Raw genomic sequence first — 18,539 nt, forward strand, 5'->3', positions numbered from 1 at the left:
CCTGCACCCATTAACTCGTCATTTAGCATTAGGTATATCTCCCCCCCACCCCACAAATTCAGGATGTGATTTCCCTTTCTGTGTCCATGATTCTCATTTTTCATTCCACCTATGGTGAGAAATGAGGTGTTTTGTTTTTTGTCCTTGCGATATTTACTGAAAAAGATGATTTTCATTTCATCCATGTCCCTACAAAGGACATGAATCATCAATTTTATGGCTGTATATTTTCATTGTGTATGTGTCCACATTTTCTTATCCTGTATCTTGCTGGACTTCGATCTCTGTTCATTGAAAACTCCACCAATAAACATACGTGTGCATGTGTCTTTATAGCAGCATGATTTATAGTCCTTTGGGTATATACCCAGTAATAGGATGGCTGGGTCAAATGGTATTTCTAGTTCTAGATCCCTGAGGAATCGCCACACTGACTTCCACAATGGTTGAACTAGTTTACAGTCCCACCAACAGTGTAAAAGTGTTCCTATTTCTCCACATCCTCTACAGCACCTGTTGTTTCCTGCTTTTTTAATGAATGGCCATTCTAACTGGTGTGAGATGGTATCTCACTGTGGTTTTGATTTGCATTTCTCTGATGGCCAGTGATGATGAGCATTTCTTCATACGTTTTTTGGCAAAAGCTAGCAGAAGGCTAGAAATAACTAAAATTAGAGCAGAACTGAAGGAAATAGAGACACAAAAAACCCTTCAAGAAATTAATGAATACAGGAGCTGGTTTTTTGAAAAGATCAACAAAATTGATAGACCGCTAGCAAGACTAATAAAGAAGAAAAGAGAGAAGAATCAAATAGATGCAATAAAAAATGAAAAAGGGGATATCACCACCGATCCCACAGAAATACAATCTACCATCAGAGAATACTACAAACACCTCTATGCAAATAAACTAGAAAATCTAGAAGAAATGGATAAATTCCTCGACAAATACACCCACCCAAGACTAAATCAGGAAGAAGTTGAATCTCTGAATAGACCAATAACAGGTTCTGAAATTGTGGCAATAATCAATAGCTTACCAACCAAAAAGAGTCCAGGACCTGATGGATTCACAGCTGAATTCTACCAGAGGTACAAGGAGGAACTGGTACCATTCCTTCTGAAACTATTCCAATCGATAGAAAAAGAGGGAATCCTCCCTAACACATTTTATGAAGCCAGCATCGTCCTGATACCAAAGCCTGGCAGAGACATAACCAAAAAAGAGAATTTCAGACCAATATCCTTGATGAACATTGATGCAAAAATCCTCAATAAAATACTGGCAAACCGAATCCAGCAGCACATCAAAAAGCTTATCCACCATGATCAAGTGGGCTTCATCCCTGGGATGCAAGGCTGGTTCAACATACGCAAATCAATAAATGTAATCCAGCATATAAACAGAACCAAAGACAAAAACCACATGATTATCTCAATTGATGCAGAAAAGGCCTTTGACAAAATTCAACAACCTTCATGCTAAAAACTCTCAATAAATTAGGTATTGATGGGACATATCTCAAAATAATAAGAGCTATCTATGACAAACCCACAGCCAATATCATACTGAATGGGCAAAAACTGGAAGCATTCCCTCTGAAAACTGGCACAAGACAGGGATGCCCTCTCTCACCGCTCCTATTCAACATAGTGCTGGAAGTTCTGGCCAGAGCAATCAGGCAGGAGAAGGAAATAAAGGGTATTCAATTAGGAAAAGAGGAAGTCAAATTGTCCCTGTTTGCAGATGACATGATTGTATATCTAGAAAACCCCATTGTCTCAGCCCAAAATCTCCTTAAGCTGATTAGCAACTTCAGCGAAGTCTCAGGATACAAAATCAATGTACAAAAATCACAAGCATTCTTGTACACCAATCACAGACAAACAGAGAGCCAAATCATGAGTGAACTCCCATTCACAATTTCTTCAAAGAGAATAAAATACCTAGGAATCCAACTTACAAGGGATGTGAAGGATCTCTTCAAATTTCTTGAATATTAATTAAATTCTTCAAGGAAGACATTTTTCAAATCCAAAGAAATGAAAATAAGTGATACTTTTTCCTAAGTAGCTAGGAAAAGTTGGGGAAAAAACTCCAGAAAACTAATTTAGAGGCAATACTTATGTCTCAGGTAATGTAGGTATTCAAACTCTGAGCATAATTCAGCTCACATCCTTCACTCCACCTCAAGTGAGGTTTGCAAATACTAAGAATAACACCAAGTCGTTTGTATTGACCAGCATTGCATTTGTAAAATCACAAACCCATTGCATAGAAATGTCCTTGATTTATATTTACCTCAAGTTAGCTAAATCCAACATGAAGTAAAGAATTCTAAATTGTTACAAAGACACATTCTTTGCTGTAACTACTCAAGGTATACATGCATGTAGAAGAAAGATTTGAAATAATTCCAAAATATAGTGGGGTTAAATTGCCCACAGAAAGTACCTAAAATCTCTTTAAGTATGGTGTTAACTCCTTACTTATCATATAGCTAATGTTCTCACTCTAAATATGAACTTTTAAAATACTTTAATATATTTTTTAGAGAGATGGTCTCACTGTGTTACCCAGACTTGTCTCAAACTCCTGGCCTCAAGCCTCTAATGATCCTCCTGCCTCAGCCTCCTGAGTAGCTGAGACTGCAGGCACAAGCAACCTTGCCCATCTTCTAAATATAAATTTTAACATGTGGAATTAAAAATTAAAGGGCGTTAAGGAAAGCTCTATTTGACATTTATTGCAACTGATGACCTATGGACAGATAGACTCACTTTGTACAGCAAGAACCCCAAGAATTATTTCTACAAATCCTAAGAACTAACTAACACTTACTGAACACTTAAAACAGTGTCAAACACCACACATAAGTTATATTTTTAGCTTTCCCACTACATTATAAATTCTTATGTCCATTATGTACAAATGACTAGGGGCCCAAGATGGTCAAGTGACTCACAATTCTGCAAACTAGTCAGTGTCAAAGCAGTGTCACCCTAGGTCTCGCCGTTAAAAGCCGTGACTCTCAATGCCTTTGACATTTTGCCTCTGAGCTAACATGACAGTTATGAAAAATTAGTTCTTTTGGGTTTTAGTCAGTTAAACTATAAGCTCAGAAAGGCTGAGAGCACTTCTGTTGATTATTTTATTCACTCATTTGTTAATTCATTTAACAAATGTTTATTTAATGAAGATCCCCTGGGCATTAGAAATTTAAAACAAGACAGAAAATAATCCCTGTATCATGAAAATTATATTCTAGTTAGGAAGACTGAAGCATAGTAAGAAAAATAAATAAGATAATTTCTGTTAGTGCTAAGTTCTATGAAAATTATAAAATGTGATAGAAATGGGTCAAATTTAGCTAGAGTGGTAATGTGAGACCATTTTTGCAGAAGAAACATTGGAGTTTATAAATGCACAACTCTCCATCAGCATTTTGAAGACAAGATTTCACATCTGTCGTCTTAATTTTGATTAATTCAAATTCAATTTTTTCTCTCCATTTCTTTAAAATTACTTTAGATGAAAAGTCACAGAGCTCCTTAGATGGAAATGTCTCCTTCTGTTGCTAACATTCTTCTTTTTAATCACACTTACTGCTTCAAAGTAAGAACATTTTTTTGAAAAGAATGAGCTTCTGTAATAGTATAACTTTGAGGAAAAGGTGATTATTTTTCCCATTGCTTGTCACTTAACAATTCAAAGGGCCTCTTTTGCCATTGTTAGTCTTGTTGCAGATGGCTCTAATCAGAGAGCGAAGAATAATCTGCTTTAGTAAACGAGGCATATCAATTCCTGAGATAGTAGTGAGTTTCTTTCTTTTCTAATGTTAGAAAAAGTATTAACCAACTAAGCGAATAAGGGAAACGTAGTGATAATATCCAATAGTCATTTGGGCACTATCTTTTTTTAGTTTCCCAAATCGAATAACCGTCACTACTCATATGAACCAAATACTTCCCTCATGTTTACCTTGAAATATAACAAAAAAGAATTCAGGCTAAATTTTTTTTAATCACAAAATTCTTATCACTTTCTTTTTTTTTTTCGAGACGGAGTCTCGCTCTGTCGCCCAGCCTGGAATGCAGTGGCGCGATCTCGGCTCACTCCAAGTTCTGCCTCCCAGGTTCACGCCATTCTCCTGCCTCAGCTTCCTGAGTAGCTGGGACTACAGGCGCCCTCCACCACACCCAGCTAATTTTTTGTATTTTTAGTAGAGATGGGGTTTCACTCTGTTAGCCACGATGGTCTTGATCTCCTGACCTCACGATCCCCCCGCCTGGGCCTCCCAAAGTGCTGGGATTACAGGCGTGAGCCACCGCGCCTGGCTGCAAAATTCTTATCACTTTCATAATACACCGCAATATTTATTGCTTGTTCACTTTACTAAGACAATCTCTGAATTAAATTTTTGTTTGTAATATTTCCAGATAGCATCTGAAAGCCTGAAATAAAACCTCTGTATATAGAGGCAGTTAGAAACTTAACTTTCACTGGGGAAAATGTATCACCAAGGAGAAAGACTTTAATAATATTCTTCTTTTAGAGGACAAGATAGCCAACAGCTATTAAAATTCTGAAATAGCATTGTAAATTGTAATCATATATTGTTTCACTATGGCCAAACTGTGATTAAAATAATATTTATATTCTTGTTACCAAAAAGGTACAGCACATTTTTTTTTATTTTGCCTCCTATTAATTGAAGCTATATAATCTCTAAAGGCGAGAATAGAGCCATCTGCTCTTTCTTCTTCCTTTAATTAGTTTGTGTTGGCTTTGACAAGGTGTTGCTGGAGATTTATTGCAAACAATTTCACTGCACTGGAGCCTAGGTCCTAGGCAAAATCTGAGTGCCCTATGGCGTGTGTGCATGGTTTTTCAATGGGCTAATTTCCAAAAGAAAGCTCAGAATCTGTAAAAGAGGCATGATACAACTGATGTCCTACTCGATAGACTCTTGTTGAAGGCAAGAGTCTGTTATCAAAACTCTTATTTTGTTAACTTTTTATTGTTATCTTGTCTGAACAATCAAAATGTCTTTCTAAATTTTTGTTCCACAGATGTTCAGTCCTCTTTCTCTAGGACTTTCTTTGTAAGCTCCATTAGGGAAGGTTGTTTAAAGAATAAATGTTTCCTGTTTTCCTTACTTGCTGTCTCTTTGAAATGTTGTTGAATAGTGATGCTTTCCTCCTGAGAATGTTCTAATAATTAAGTTTTCCTGGAAACATACAACCTACCAAGTTTGCATCAGCAAGAAATAGAAAACCTGAGCAGACCAATAACAAGTATCAAGATTGAAGCAGTAATAAAGTCTGCCAACAAAGAAAAACCCAGGACCGGATGAATTCACTGCTGAATTCTCCTAAAGATATAAAAAAGAACCAACATCAAACTTTCTCAAACTATTCCAAAAAACAGAAGTGGAGGGAATTCTCTGTAACTCATTCTATGAGGATGGCATGACTCTAATACCAAGATGAGAGAAGGACACAACAAAAAGAAAACTACAGGCTGATATCCCTGATGAACACTGAAGTGAAAATCCTCAACAGATACTAGCAGACCAAATTCAACAACAGGTTAAGAAAAGATAATACACCATGATAAAGTGACATTTATCTTAGGGTTGCAAGGATGGCTCAATATTTGCAAATCAATAAACGTGATGCATCACATTAACAGAATAAAGGAAAAAACACATGACCATCAATAGATGCAGAAAAAGCATTTGACAGGAATAAAAATCCCTTTATGAAAAAAACTCAAGAAACTCAGCATAGAAGAATCATACCTCAAAGTAATAAAGGCCATATATGACAAACACCATACTGAATAGGGGAAGGTTGAAAACCTTTCATCTAAAAACTGGAACAATACAGGATGCCCACTTTCGCCACTCCTATTCAACATAGTACAGAGAGTCTAGTAAGAGCAATTAGGCAATAAAAAGAAATAAAACCAGTCAAATTGGAGAAGCAGAAGTCCAATCGTCCATCTTTTCAAATGGCATAATCTTATATTAGGTTGGTGCAAACATAACTGCAGTTTTTTTCTAATATCTAGGAATAAACAAATGACTTCACAAAAAAACTTTTAGGACTGATGAACAAATTCAGCAAAGTTGCAGAACATAAAACCAACACATAAACACCAGTTGCATTTCATACATCAATAATGAAATAGCTGAAGAGAAACAAAGAAGACAAACCTATTTACAATAGTTATTAAAAAAATACCTAGGAATAAATTTAACCAAGGAGATAAAAGATCTCTACGAGGAAAACTACAAAACACTGTTATAAGAAATTGAAGAGGATGTAAATAAATGGAAAGACATTCCATGTTCATGAATTGGAAGAATTAATATTGTTAAAATGAACATACTGTCCAAGTTAATCTATAGATTCAATGCAATCTCTATCAAAATACCAATGTCATTTTCACAGAATTAGAAAAAAAAAACTAAAATATTTATGGAACCAAAAAAGCAAAAGCAATCCTAACCAAAGTAAGGAAAGAAAAATGGGAGGAAGGAAGGAAGGAAGGAAGAAAGGAAGGAAGGAAGGAAGGAAGGGAGGCCCTTAACATGTAATAATTCACAAAGTATACAAGCCACAGTTGAATCATGAATTCATTTAAAAACATATCTTTGGCTAAAACTTGATAAGTATTTTCTTTTTAATTATAATTTTCAATATGTTTGAATGCAGAGGTTTTAACATCAAATAGAAATATTCATGGATTGTGATTTTTCTGTGTGAACTATACATACTGGTTGACCTTGCATTTTCATTCATCATTTTATGTCTTTTGATTGTCAAGTAATATTTAGTGATTGATAACTGAATGGCTATCAATTATATGTGATAAATGCATTGATTAATTTAACAAAGGTTATACATATATTATAGGAAACTAGCTCCCTTGCACTCACAACTATTTATGTTTGAATCATTTGTGAGGAATGTAAATGGACAAATGTAAATATTTTCTAAATGATGGTAGATAGGATTATGTACTTAATCATAAATCAGAAATTATAAATATTATGTACTTAAATAATTATTTCAGACTCTAGTGAGGTAATCTTACTATGTCTTTTAAAAATTCCTAAGTAGGTAATATCAAATGTCAGGAATGGTGTGGAGTTACTGAAATATATTTCTGGTTGAAAGAGTGCATTGGTAAAATGACTTCAAAAAATAATTTAGTATGACCTGATAGTGTTGAATTTGCACACAGCTTATGGCCCAGCAATTTCATTCTTAAGCATATGAATATATATCCTCAAATCTTCTAGAAGAGATATGTTCCCATAACATTACGTGCTGATGGCCTAGAGGTCTTAGCTTCAGAGGGAGGAATGCTGCCACGAGGAGACACAACAATGATCCCATTAAACAGGAAGTTAAAATTGCCACCTGGACACTTTGGGCTCCTCCTACCTTTAAGTTAACAGGCTAAGAAGAAGTTACAGCATTGGCTGGAGTGATTGACCTTGACTATTAAGATGAAATCAGTCTACTAGTGCACAACAGAGGTAAGGAAGAATATACATGGAATATAGGAGATCCATTAGATTGTCTTTTATTATTACCATGCCCTGAGATTAAGGTCAATGGGAAACTACAACAGCTCAATCCAGGCAGGACTACAAATGGTCCAGACCCTTCAGGAATGAAGGCTTGGGTCACTCCACCAGGAAAAAAAACAAAACAAAACAAAACACAATCTGATGAGGTGCTTGCTGAAGGCAAAGGGAATACAGAATGGGTAGTAGAAGAAGGTAGTCATCAATACAAGCTATGACCACATGACCAGCTGCAGAAATGAGGACTGTAATTGTGATGAGTATTTCCTCATTGTTTTGTTAAATACGTGTTTGTGCATGTATACACTTGTACTAAGAAAATATCTTTATTTTATTTCCTTTCTCCTTCATCATGTGATGTAAGATTTATTGACTTCATATTAGCATTTAGGTATTGTTAACTTTATGTGATAGTATTTGAGTTGAGGATTGGTTCATTTCTGGTTGTACAAAGGATAGTTGTATGATGTTAGGTGTAATTATGACCTTATTGTTGTCTTTATTTGAAGATTATGTATGATCTCAGGAGATGCGTATGGATTCAAATTCACAAGGGGTGGACTTGTGATGGTTAATACTGAATGTCAACTTTATTTGATTGAAGGATGCAAAGTATTGATCCTAGGTGTGCCTGTGAGGGTCTTGCTAAAAGAGATTAACATTTGAGTCAGTGGTCTGGGAAAGGAAGATCCACCCTTAATCTGGGTGGACACTACCTAATCAGCTGCCAGCATGGCTAGACTATAAAGCAGGCAGAAAAGCATGACAAGACTAGACTGTCCTAGCCTGCATCTTTCTCCCATGCTGAATGCTTCCTGCCCTCAAACATCAGACTCCATGTTCTTTGGCTTTGAAACTTGAACTGGCTTTCCTTGCTCCTCATCTTGCAGACAGCCTATTGTGGGACCTTGTGATAGTATGAGTTAATACTAAATAAACTCCCCTTTATATACATGTATATATATGTATGTATGTGTGGATATATATATATATTCTATTTGTTCTGTCCCTCTAGAGAACCTAAGATATTTAAAATTATATATAAAAGAACAGCTTGTAATTAAATAAATAGTGCATGACCACCAACATTAGAAGAGGTAAGTAATGTTTGATATATTAATTCCACAGACTATTCTACAGCAGAGAAAACAACTGAATAATAGCTACATGAAATGACATGGATGAGCTGCAAGATGTAAATCAAGTGAAAAGAAAACTTGAAGAAGAATATACAGCTTAATTCTATTGATGCATATTTCAAATAAAACAGGTAACTTTTAGAGATACAAATATATACAAGTAAACAGAAGCAAAGGAACAATAAATAACTCAATATGATGAGTACCCTGAAGGTGGAGAGAAAGAGATGGGAAAGGGATTGGGCACACAAAGAATTTTAAGCCAACAATTTTTTAATTAAACTGAGTGTTGTGCCCACAGAAGATCACAATATCTTTATTCTTAATCCTTTACACATATTTTATAAATTTCCTTTTGTATCTACTCAATATTTAATGAAAAATGATGAGTGATTGTGTAATACTTGTGTTTTAAGTAGGTATTTATAATAATTAAATTAAAACATATTATTGCTCCTTAAGCATTGAAGAAGAAATAAAAAAGAAAGAAAATAAATCAAAAAATTAAACCCCAAACAAAATTTTAGAAGTAATAAAAAAGAGAATAATTTTGGACTCCTGGAATTAACTACTATGATGACCTATTTATCACCTGTAGGGTAGTTGACATGAAGAAAAATTTGGCTAACTCTGGATTTTATTTCTGGCATATACTGCATTTAAATACCTGTTCAAAAGCAGAATTGCTGCCATTTTGATTCTCACATAGCTAGATCCCCAGCCAAATCTAAGACTGTGTTTCACTGGGAGTAGATGCACATCTGTGTGTGTGTGTGTATGCATGTACACATGTGACCTGCATACTGGTACCATCCAAGGACTTGAAATAACATTGAAATTGGCTCAATACTTTTATCCATTTAAGCTATCACTTTTTCCTTCAGAAGCTGTGAAATGTGTTTGATAAATTATAACCATATTACTTGATAATATATCACTATCATTGCATTGTAAATTATCAATCACAAGAAGAGTCAAGCCATCAGGCCCCCAAAATAGAGCTGTGGGAAGTAGAAAGCGTTAAAGTAAAAAACCCTCATGTTTCTCCTTTCTGTATTACATGTCATATGACCAAGGTCCACCTCACTACTTCTTCAACACTCCGTGTCTAGCCTAGGCTAGAGATTTAACCAAGCTTAGTTCATTAACTGATTGATTTCACCTAACACAAATTCTGCAAACATGTTTTCAGGGGCAAACAAATTTTGGAAATACCTCGTCAACCACAGGTAATAGGTTCCTTTACCACTGATTTAGAGGATGTAAAACAATAAACCATATTTTGATTCTTCATTTGATTATGATGGTTATTCCCCTCCCTCGAAGATCTACCTCATAGGACTACTGATTTTGTGGAATGGACTTTGGGAAATGCTGCTACTAGTTATTCTATTCTATTCTGTACCTTTCTCCAAAAAGGTATAGTAATTAGAAAATCCAGGATGTATTAATAGAATATTAGCATATATCATGGAGTAGCAGAATGGGCACAGAAGCTGCTATTGTTTTAATGTGTCCCACAGATAAGCATGTGTTGGAAACGGAATCCCTAATGTAATAGTGTTGGAAAGTGAGGCCTAAAAGGAGGTGTTTAGGTCATGAGGGCAGAACTCTCATGAAATAGATTAATGTCATTATAAATAAACAAGTTCAACACCCTCCTGGGCTTTTGCCTTTCAGCCCTCCATCATGTGATGGCACATCATGAAAGTCTTAGCCAGGTGCAGATGTCTTGATCTTGAACTTCCCAGACTCCTGAAGTATGAACCAACAAATTTGTGTTTACTATGAATTACCCAGTGTCAAGTATTCTGTTATAGCAGGACAAAACAGACTTAGACAGAAGTAAGCTGAAGTAAGCTGAAGCAAAAGTTTCAATATATATATTTAAACTTTGAATATATAAATATATATAGTCTATAAAATGTATAAAACTTTGAATATGTATAGTATATAAAATATTTTAAAAAGTACTTTATAAAATATAATTTCCCCCATGATCTCTGAGGATACTATTAAAGACAGCCTTTGCCTTTAATATTTACTTGTAGCTTTTTTCCCCTGTTCTAAATCACCCAAAATTAATCTAGCATCTAATGGTTAAAAAATGGCATTCTAGTTAGATTCAACTTCTCTTTAATCAGGCTAAAGAATTTTCACCTTAATTATAAAAGAAGGTCTCACTCAAGTTTCTCTACAAATACCATGTGACCCACATCCTACTTGGCTGTTTTTAGATTCGTAGTCTCCATAAAAGAACAAGACCAAAAGGTGAGAAAAGTCAGGTGAATGTTCTGAATGGAATGTAATAAAAAGAATCTAACACTCCATATGGAACTAAGTTTTCCTTAAGTGTGAAAATGAGAGAAAAATAACATATAATGTTGTTATGATCGCCTACAGGATTTTAGAAGTTTCAACGCTAATTCACACATACCACTTTCCTCCAAAACTTTGTCTAAGTTGTACGTATACTTATGGGATTATAATTTTTTCCCACATAAGGATGATAAATGTCAAAACACAAAAAATTTAGATTACCTGTATAAAGGCACAAGGAATACGATGACATTCATAAAGTGAGAGAGTTGGATTAGATGTATATCAGGAGCTGATCAAGATCTAACACTATTGGATTCTATAATGTGCTGATATTTCTTCCAGTCACAACTTGCTTTCAGCAACATCAAGGAGGATGACAACAGCAAACACGTCAAGCTTATTTCTCATGAATAGTCTCGATACCAACCACACTCAAGACCTTGATTAATTTCTAAATCAATCATTCATCTTTGGGTCAAATATGGTAGTATGGAGTGACTGAGCTGGAGTCCATTGCTTCTGCCCTACTTGCCTGCACACAGGTAGACGGCATAGCACTGCTGGTCTACAGTAGTGGTCTGTAGAATTCTGCCTGTTACCAGTGCATGAATGAAATTAAACGGCATGCAGGTGCTTAATAGATTAAATAAATACACAATATGTAAAACAAGCAAATATTTTTGGTTTATTTGGTTCAATAATTGGAATGTGTGGTTCAATAATTCCTGGAATATCAATTGGGAAAGACTGATAGCTTTGTAGAACTGGAAAACTAACACTCAAAATGGCTCCTTGCCACTTATCCACCATCAGACCAAATATGTGCTCTAAAGTCTTGTGTAAATGAAGTTTGGTGGTAATGTCAGGCACCTGTTAACCTCAGTTGGTATGGATATTTGATAATGTCTATTGCAATTTCTGCTTGAATTGTCTGTACAGATGAGCACCAGATAATCAGGTGTCAAGATGAGAAAAGTATAAAAATATAGGGGACTGATATGTCTCCATTCCTTAGCTTGTTCAGAAACTGCTCTGCAGAGTGAAAACTGGAAGCAAGTCTTTGGTTACAAAGTGAGTTTCTTAAAAAGATTGGGTAGATTTTGCCAAAATAAAAATGGACGACAATACATTCCAATATTTTCATATGTTTATGTTTTTTAGGCCTTTAAAACAGTTCTAAGCTATTATTCCCATTGTATAGTACAGGAAGCCAAATCTAAGACAGGTTAAGTAAACTATCCAAGATTTACAAACCAAAAATGGCAAATCCAGAATTCTAATTCAAATATTTCATACTACAAGACCCATTACCTTTTTTTTTTTAAAATTTGTATGGGTACATAGCAGGTATATATATTTATGGGATACATGAAATTTTGATATGGGCATTCACAGTGAAATAAGCACGTCATGAAGAATGAGGTATCCATCCCCTCAAGCATTTATCCTTTGAGTTACAAACAATCCAATCACACTCTTTAAGTTACTTTTAAATGCACAATTAAGTTATTATTGATTATAGTTACCATGTTGTGTGATTAAATAGTAGGTCTTATTCATTCTTTCTAGCTACTTCTTGTACCCATTAACTATACCTACCTTTCCCCCACCTCCTACTACCCTCCCTAGTAACCATCCTGTTACTTTCTATCTTCATGAGTTGAATTGTTTTGAATTTTAGATCCCACAAATAAGTGAAAATATGTGATGTTTGTCTTTCTGTGCCTGGTTTATTTCACTTAGCATAAGCCCTCCAGTTCCATTCATATTGTTGCAGGTGACTGGATCTTATTCTTTTTTATGGCTGAATAGTACTCTATTGTGTATAAGTACTACATTTTCTTTATTCATTCATCTGCTGATGGACAAGGTTACTTTCAAATTTTGAGTATTTTGAACATTGCTGCAACCTCAGTGTCTTAAGTGCTAAGGTTATTGCCCCTAAATAAATGAGAAGCCTCACATAATGTAGAGGAGGACTTTTCTGAAACTCTGAAATTATATTATTCTAATCTGTACTAACTGAAAAGACAATTGTGTGTCACTCCCATTTTATCTCACATATCTCACCGTGCAGAGCAACTTGTCAATATATAGATGTAAAATTCAGAATGCTGGATTCTTTTCTATCTGTGAGAACTGGCCAAGTCACATACTCGCCTTAATAAAATAAAAGGGCAGGAACTATGATCTTTAAGGTCCCTTTTATATTAAGCACTGTTCAAAATACCATCATCATTTTTCCTTTATGCCTAAGAATATGATTTTAGAACTCTTCTAATACATAATTCTTTGGTAAAATGGAATCATACTATGAATAAATAAATAAATAAATAAATTTGCATTGACATTAAAATAAGTCTTTCCAAATTATATATTATAGATCTGTCTTATCTATTTTAAACATGTCATAGTGCTTCATAAAATTTTATGGTATTCCACAGTGCCTCAAGTTTATTTAGATATACTTCCATACACAGTTATTTATATAATTATTTCCAGTGTTTTATTTCTTTTTTTTCTTTTTGCTTTTACAAATAAGACTGATGTGTGCATGTGTTGTGTGAAATTAGACCATAGATATGCTATATATATATATATATATATATATATATCAAATATATGACATAGATATATTCATCTATATATTTATAGGCGCTATGTAATTTGGATAGATTCCTAAGATTCCTAGTATTAGTAGCTGGGTCAAAAGAGGTGAACACTTTAATTTACTTACATTTATTTGCTGATAATTATCCAAAAATGTTGCAATAATTTACATTACCATCCAGTGTTTGAGGTATTGTATCAGGTTACTTTGGGTTTCAAATAAAAGAAAATGTCAATTTAAGTTTATTTAAATGAGAAAATTCACTTTGTCATGTAACAAAGTTCAGAGGATGAAGAGGGCTGTGCTGTGGCCTATTTTTCCTCCTGTTATTCTATTCTCATAGAGCTCTCCAAGGTGATTTCAAGATGACAGCTGCAGCTCTTCCTGGTGTCCATGCTAGACCTGACACCATTCAGAGACAGAAATGGGCCTCTTGACCTATTTTTTAAGAGTGTGCAAATCTTCTGCAGAATTTCTTTAGCAGATTTCTCCTCTCTCATTTCCCTGAATTATGTCAAAAATCCATGCTTAAACCAATTACTGGGAAAGCAAATGACTCATGAGGATTTAACCCAGATTCGGATCTATGGCCAGCATATTCTAAAGTGTATGGGTATACTAAGAGGAGCAAAAAACTGAACAAAATTGGTTGTTTTTTAAAACAATGATGTAGTTGGTTGTGGTTAGGCAAACAATGTCTGCAACAGATATTTTTGGTCTTGAGGAGAGGATATATAACTACATGATGGATATAATGGTATGATGTTTTAATACGCGTATCCCTGGTTACTAGTTAGTTAAGCCCTTTTTCATATATTTATTGACCTGTATCAATTCTTCTCAGTTAAAAGTCTTTTTGTATCCCTTTATCATTATATTAAAAAGAAACACTTGTCAATTAATAGGGGCTCTTTGAAGAATAATATTTTAAGACTTTTTGTGTCAAATATTTTAGAAATAATTCATAGTCTGTAGTTAGACTTTGATTTCTTTTACATCTTTTTTTCATGAAAAACATTTCTATCTCATCACTTTCCTTTATGGATTTCGGATTTGTGTCTTGCTTAAGAAACCGTAAGTTACAAAAATATTTTCCTGTGACCGGGCAAGTAAAATCTAAGCTATTCATTTTTTGATCTTCATCTCTTTTGACATAAAAGTATTATGATAAATTTGAGGGAAGTTGCATTAGGCAATTATTTATCAAGATATATAAAGGATTAGAAAGCAGGATTTGTTTAGGATTTAATAAGGCCTTCCCTGAGCCCAACCTCAATGCAAACATGTCTTGTACCATGTTACTAGTTTTCATTACAACTTAGTTTATTTACAGTTCTTATAATAATTCGTTAGTTCATATTTATTTACTACTGTGTGTTTTTCTGTTTAATATCTATCTCCCAAAATAGAAAATTAGCCCAAAGAAGAAAATGACCACCTTGCTTTATTCATTGCTCAGTCTTCGGGATACCTAGGGATTGTTGCCTAATGCATAGTAAATGTTCAATAGTGTGATGAAATGAATTAATTGAATCAAAATTAAGTAAGGAAAGGTAAGGAAGGACAGTGAACCCTGCATTGCAAGCAAATGCAATAGTGGAGACACTACTGTGGAGAGGTCTTTTCTTTTCTTTTTTTTTTTTTTTGAGACGGAGTCTCACACTCTCGCCAGACTGGAGTGCAGTGGCACGATCTCGGCTCACTGCAAGCTCTGCTTCCCAGGTTCATGCCATTCTCCTGGGAGAGGCCTTTTCTAAGACCTAGTTGCCAAATTGTTGCAATTTGACAGTACAGCTTAAAAATGGAGAATTATAAAAATGCTTTTGTCCTTTGACTCAATAATTTGGTAAAAATAAATTATCCTATGGGAATGAGTAGAGTGACAATCAAAGGTTTGCATATAATAAAATTTTTAAATTTCATTTTCCTTATACTTCCCAAATATTCCACCTGGATCATGGGTTCCTTTTGTAATCAGTAAAAAGTAAATATTATAAAATGTATGAAGACACATTTCACAGAAATAACACTGGCATAGCCAGGTTTTTCTAAAGCAGGGAATTATATGTAATTGTTTTCCACTCCTGCCCACCCATTCAACTACATCCAGTTCACTCGAATCTCTCTAATCTCCTACCAGTGAGTGGTATTGTTTCTCACATTCTGATTGATATTTAATATAGATTTTTTATCACCCTACTTTCAATAACTGTATTTAATAAAGGAAAAGGAGAGAGAGAGAGACAGATGAAGACCTCTGTCTAAATGCAGGCACATGAAGCAAGTAGAATATTTCACTCAATTAATTTTCTCCAGGATATTCCACATAGTTCTGGGAAATTAAAATATGTATTATATTTACGTCTCCATTTTTTCTCACCTTCGATGCATAAAATAAAGATAAGAAACAACTAGTTAGATTTTAAAAGATTTGTGAATGTTAGACCAAACACAAAGGAAGGCCCTCATAGGGATAAGCCTCTAATCAGAACTGGACCAACTTCTTTTTGTTTTCACTTCTGAAATGTATCTTTCTAGTACTTATTTCTATTCTCTAACAACTTAAAGCAGCAATGATATTTGCCACTTGTTAATCTTTATATAAAGATAAACATTCTGAGAAGGTAGTTATACAAATATAGACCTATTCAAAAGGACACAAAGTCAAAGAGTAACGAAATATACAATTTTATAAAAAAAAAAACTCAAAGTGTAAAAGATCTTAAGTGTACCAGTCTTTCGGTTATATGGATTGGAGAGTTAAAATATAATACCCTGTTAAAATGTGTGGTACCCCTTAAGTATCAAACTGAATGCTTTTGCACATAAGTATCTTTCTAAAGAGTATTTATAGAATTTCTAGCAAAGCATCTAAAGTACTAAATATACTTAGCAGTAAAAAAATACCTTGATAAGGCCAGGCACAGTGGCTCACATCTGTAACTCCAGCACTTTGGGAAGCTGAAGCAGGTGGATCACGAGGTCAGGAATTCAAGGCAAGCATGGCCAAGATGGTGAAACCCCATCTCTACTAAAAATACAAAAAAATTAGGTGGGCGTGGTGGCAGGCACCTGTAGTCCCAGCTACTCACGAGGCTGAGGCAGAGAATTGCTTGATTCCGGGAGGTGGAGTTTTCAATGAACAGAGATCGTGCCACTGCACTCCAGCCTGGGTGACAGAGCAAGACTGTCTCAAAAAACAAACAACAAACAAAAACAAAACAAAACAAAAAAAATCCACACCTTGATGATTTCACTTAATCTTACAACTTTTGTTTATTAATGCATAGATGGTGTGAATGGATTAAATTAGAAATGCAGGCAGTTTTTTGGCTAGTGTTTTTTCTTCAGGACCTAGCCCTAGAAACAACTTAAAGGGCAGAAGAGGGAGAGGGAAAGGAGTAATAGCGTGTGTGGCAAAGGATCTGAAATAATTTCTTCTAACAGTACGGAGTAGTGGTGAGGGACACAGTCTGACATCATGAAGATTTAGTTTCTCGGCCGACCTCTACTACTGTCTTGGCAATATAATCTCTCTAAACCTCAGTTTTCTATTCACTATTAAATAAAGTATAACACTACTCCCTACTTCATTGAGTTGTGATGCTTAAATGAAATAGTGCATATGAATCAGCTAACCAAGTGATTGGCACAAAGCATTCTCCAATTCCTTCCCTGAGGCAGGTGATATTAAAAGTCTATGCCTGTGACTATTTCTGTATCTTATGACCCAGTCATTTGGTCAAATGCCTTGATTTCACAAGGACATATATCTTAGACATATTGTCTTATGTATTTCACATTTCAGAAATTCGATTTTTAGAATAGAAACACAGTGACACGGAGCCATAGAAAGTATCACATTAAAGCGGGATCTAGCAAGCATTATGAGGTTTCCAGAACTGATCTGTTTTCCTTTCTTTCTAGCTGTTAGTTATTCAAGTCTTTATGTCTATAAGATGTATTAAGAGTCTTCTGCTGAGCATGGTGACTCACGCTTGTAACCCCAGCACTTTGGCAGGCTGAGGTGGGAGGATTGCTTAAGGCAAGAGTTCAATAATAGCCTAGGGAAAATAACAAAACCCCCATCGCTACAAATAAATAAATAAATAAATAAATGTATTGGCCAGGTGTGGTGGTGTGTACCTGTAGTGCCAGCTATTCAGGAGGCTGAGGTGGGAGGATCACTTGAGCCCAGAAGTTTGAGGTTGTAGTGAGCTACTATCACACTATTGTACACCAGCCTGAGCAACAGAAAGAGACCCCAACTCTTAAAAAAGAAAAGATCTTCTAATATTTTGTTTTAAGTAAGATAACAAGAGTTTGTAACTCAAAGAGGCTCAATTATTAATAGTATAAAACTGCTGTACATGCTAGTTATTGTAGCTTGTAACTAAAAGAACCTCAACTAGTAGTACAAGACTAAGAAAATGTTCCAGTTCTCATGTGCATATTCAAATTTCCATTTTTGTCTAGAGTGGCAAACAAAATTAATGTTTTAAAGAACATGATATTGAGAAGTGAGACATGAGAAAGAAAGAGGAAGAAAATAAAATTCAGGAAGAGCAACATCTCAGAAGTTGGAGAATTGACTACATGTATCCCCCAGCTAATTCCCTATTGCATGTTTTTCCTTCACTTTTCTTTCCTTTGTAAAGGATAAATAATAAATAACATACAAAATGGCTATTTTTAAACTTTTATTCCTTTCACCTTAGAGGATTTATAACAAATTGGCAGCTACAGGAAAAAAAATGATTCTTTTTAAATAAAAGTTTAAATGTTTTTGTAACTTTATAACTTAGAAAAATTATTTGAGAATTACTGCACTATTATTAACCTCTTGTTGCCTCTTTTAAAATG

At 34.7% G+C, this 18,539-nt stretch overlaps 1 protein-coding gene across 3 annotated transcripts in view; it reads left to right on the forward strand.

The window, feature by feature from the left end:
- Positions 1-18,539, forward strand: part of GABRG2 (gamma-aminobutyric acid type A receptor subunit gamma2) — a 140,008-nt gene that overhangs the window by 7,027 nt on the left and 114,442 nt on the right. For all 3 annotated transcript variants that reach the window (XM_058440108.1, XM_058440109.1, XM_032158555.2), the window contains exon 2: positions 8,733-8,874. The gene's annotated coding sequence lies outside the window, so the exon portion shown is untranslated. The remainder of the gene's footprint in view (positions 1-8,732; positions 8,875-18,539) is intronic.

The sequence above is a fragment of the Hylobates moloch genome, unplaced genomic scaffold (assembly GCF_009828535.3).
Source record: "Hylobates moloch isolate HMO894 unplaced genomic scaffold, HMol_V3 SCAFFOLD_6, whole genome shotgun sequence".
In the NCBI taxonomy this organism is placed as follows: Eukaryota; Metazoa; Chordata; class Mammalia; order Primates; family Hylobatidae; genus Hylobates; species Hylobates moloch.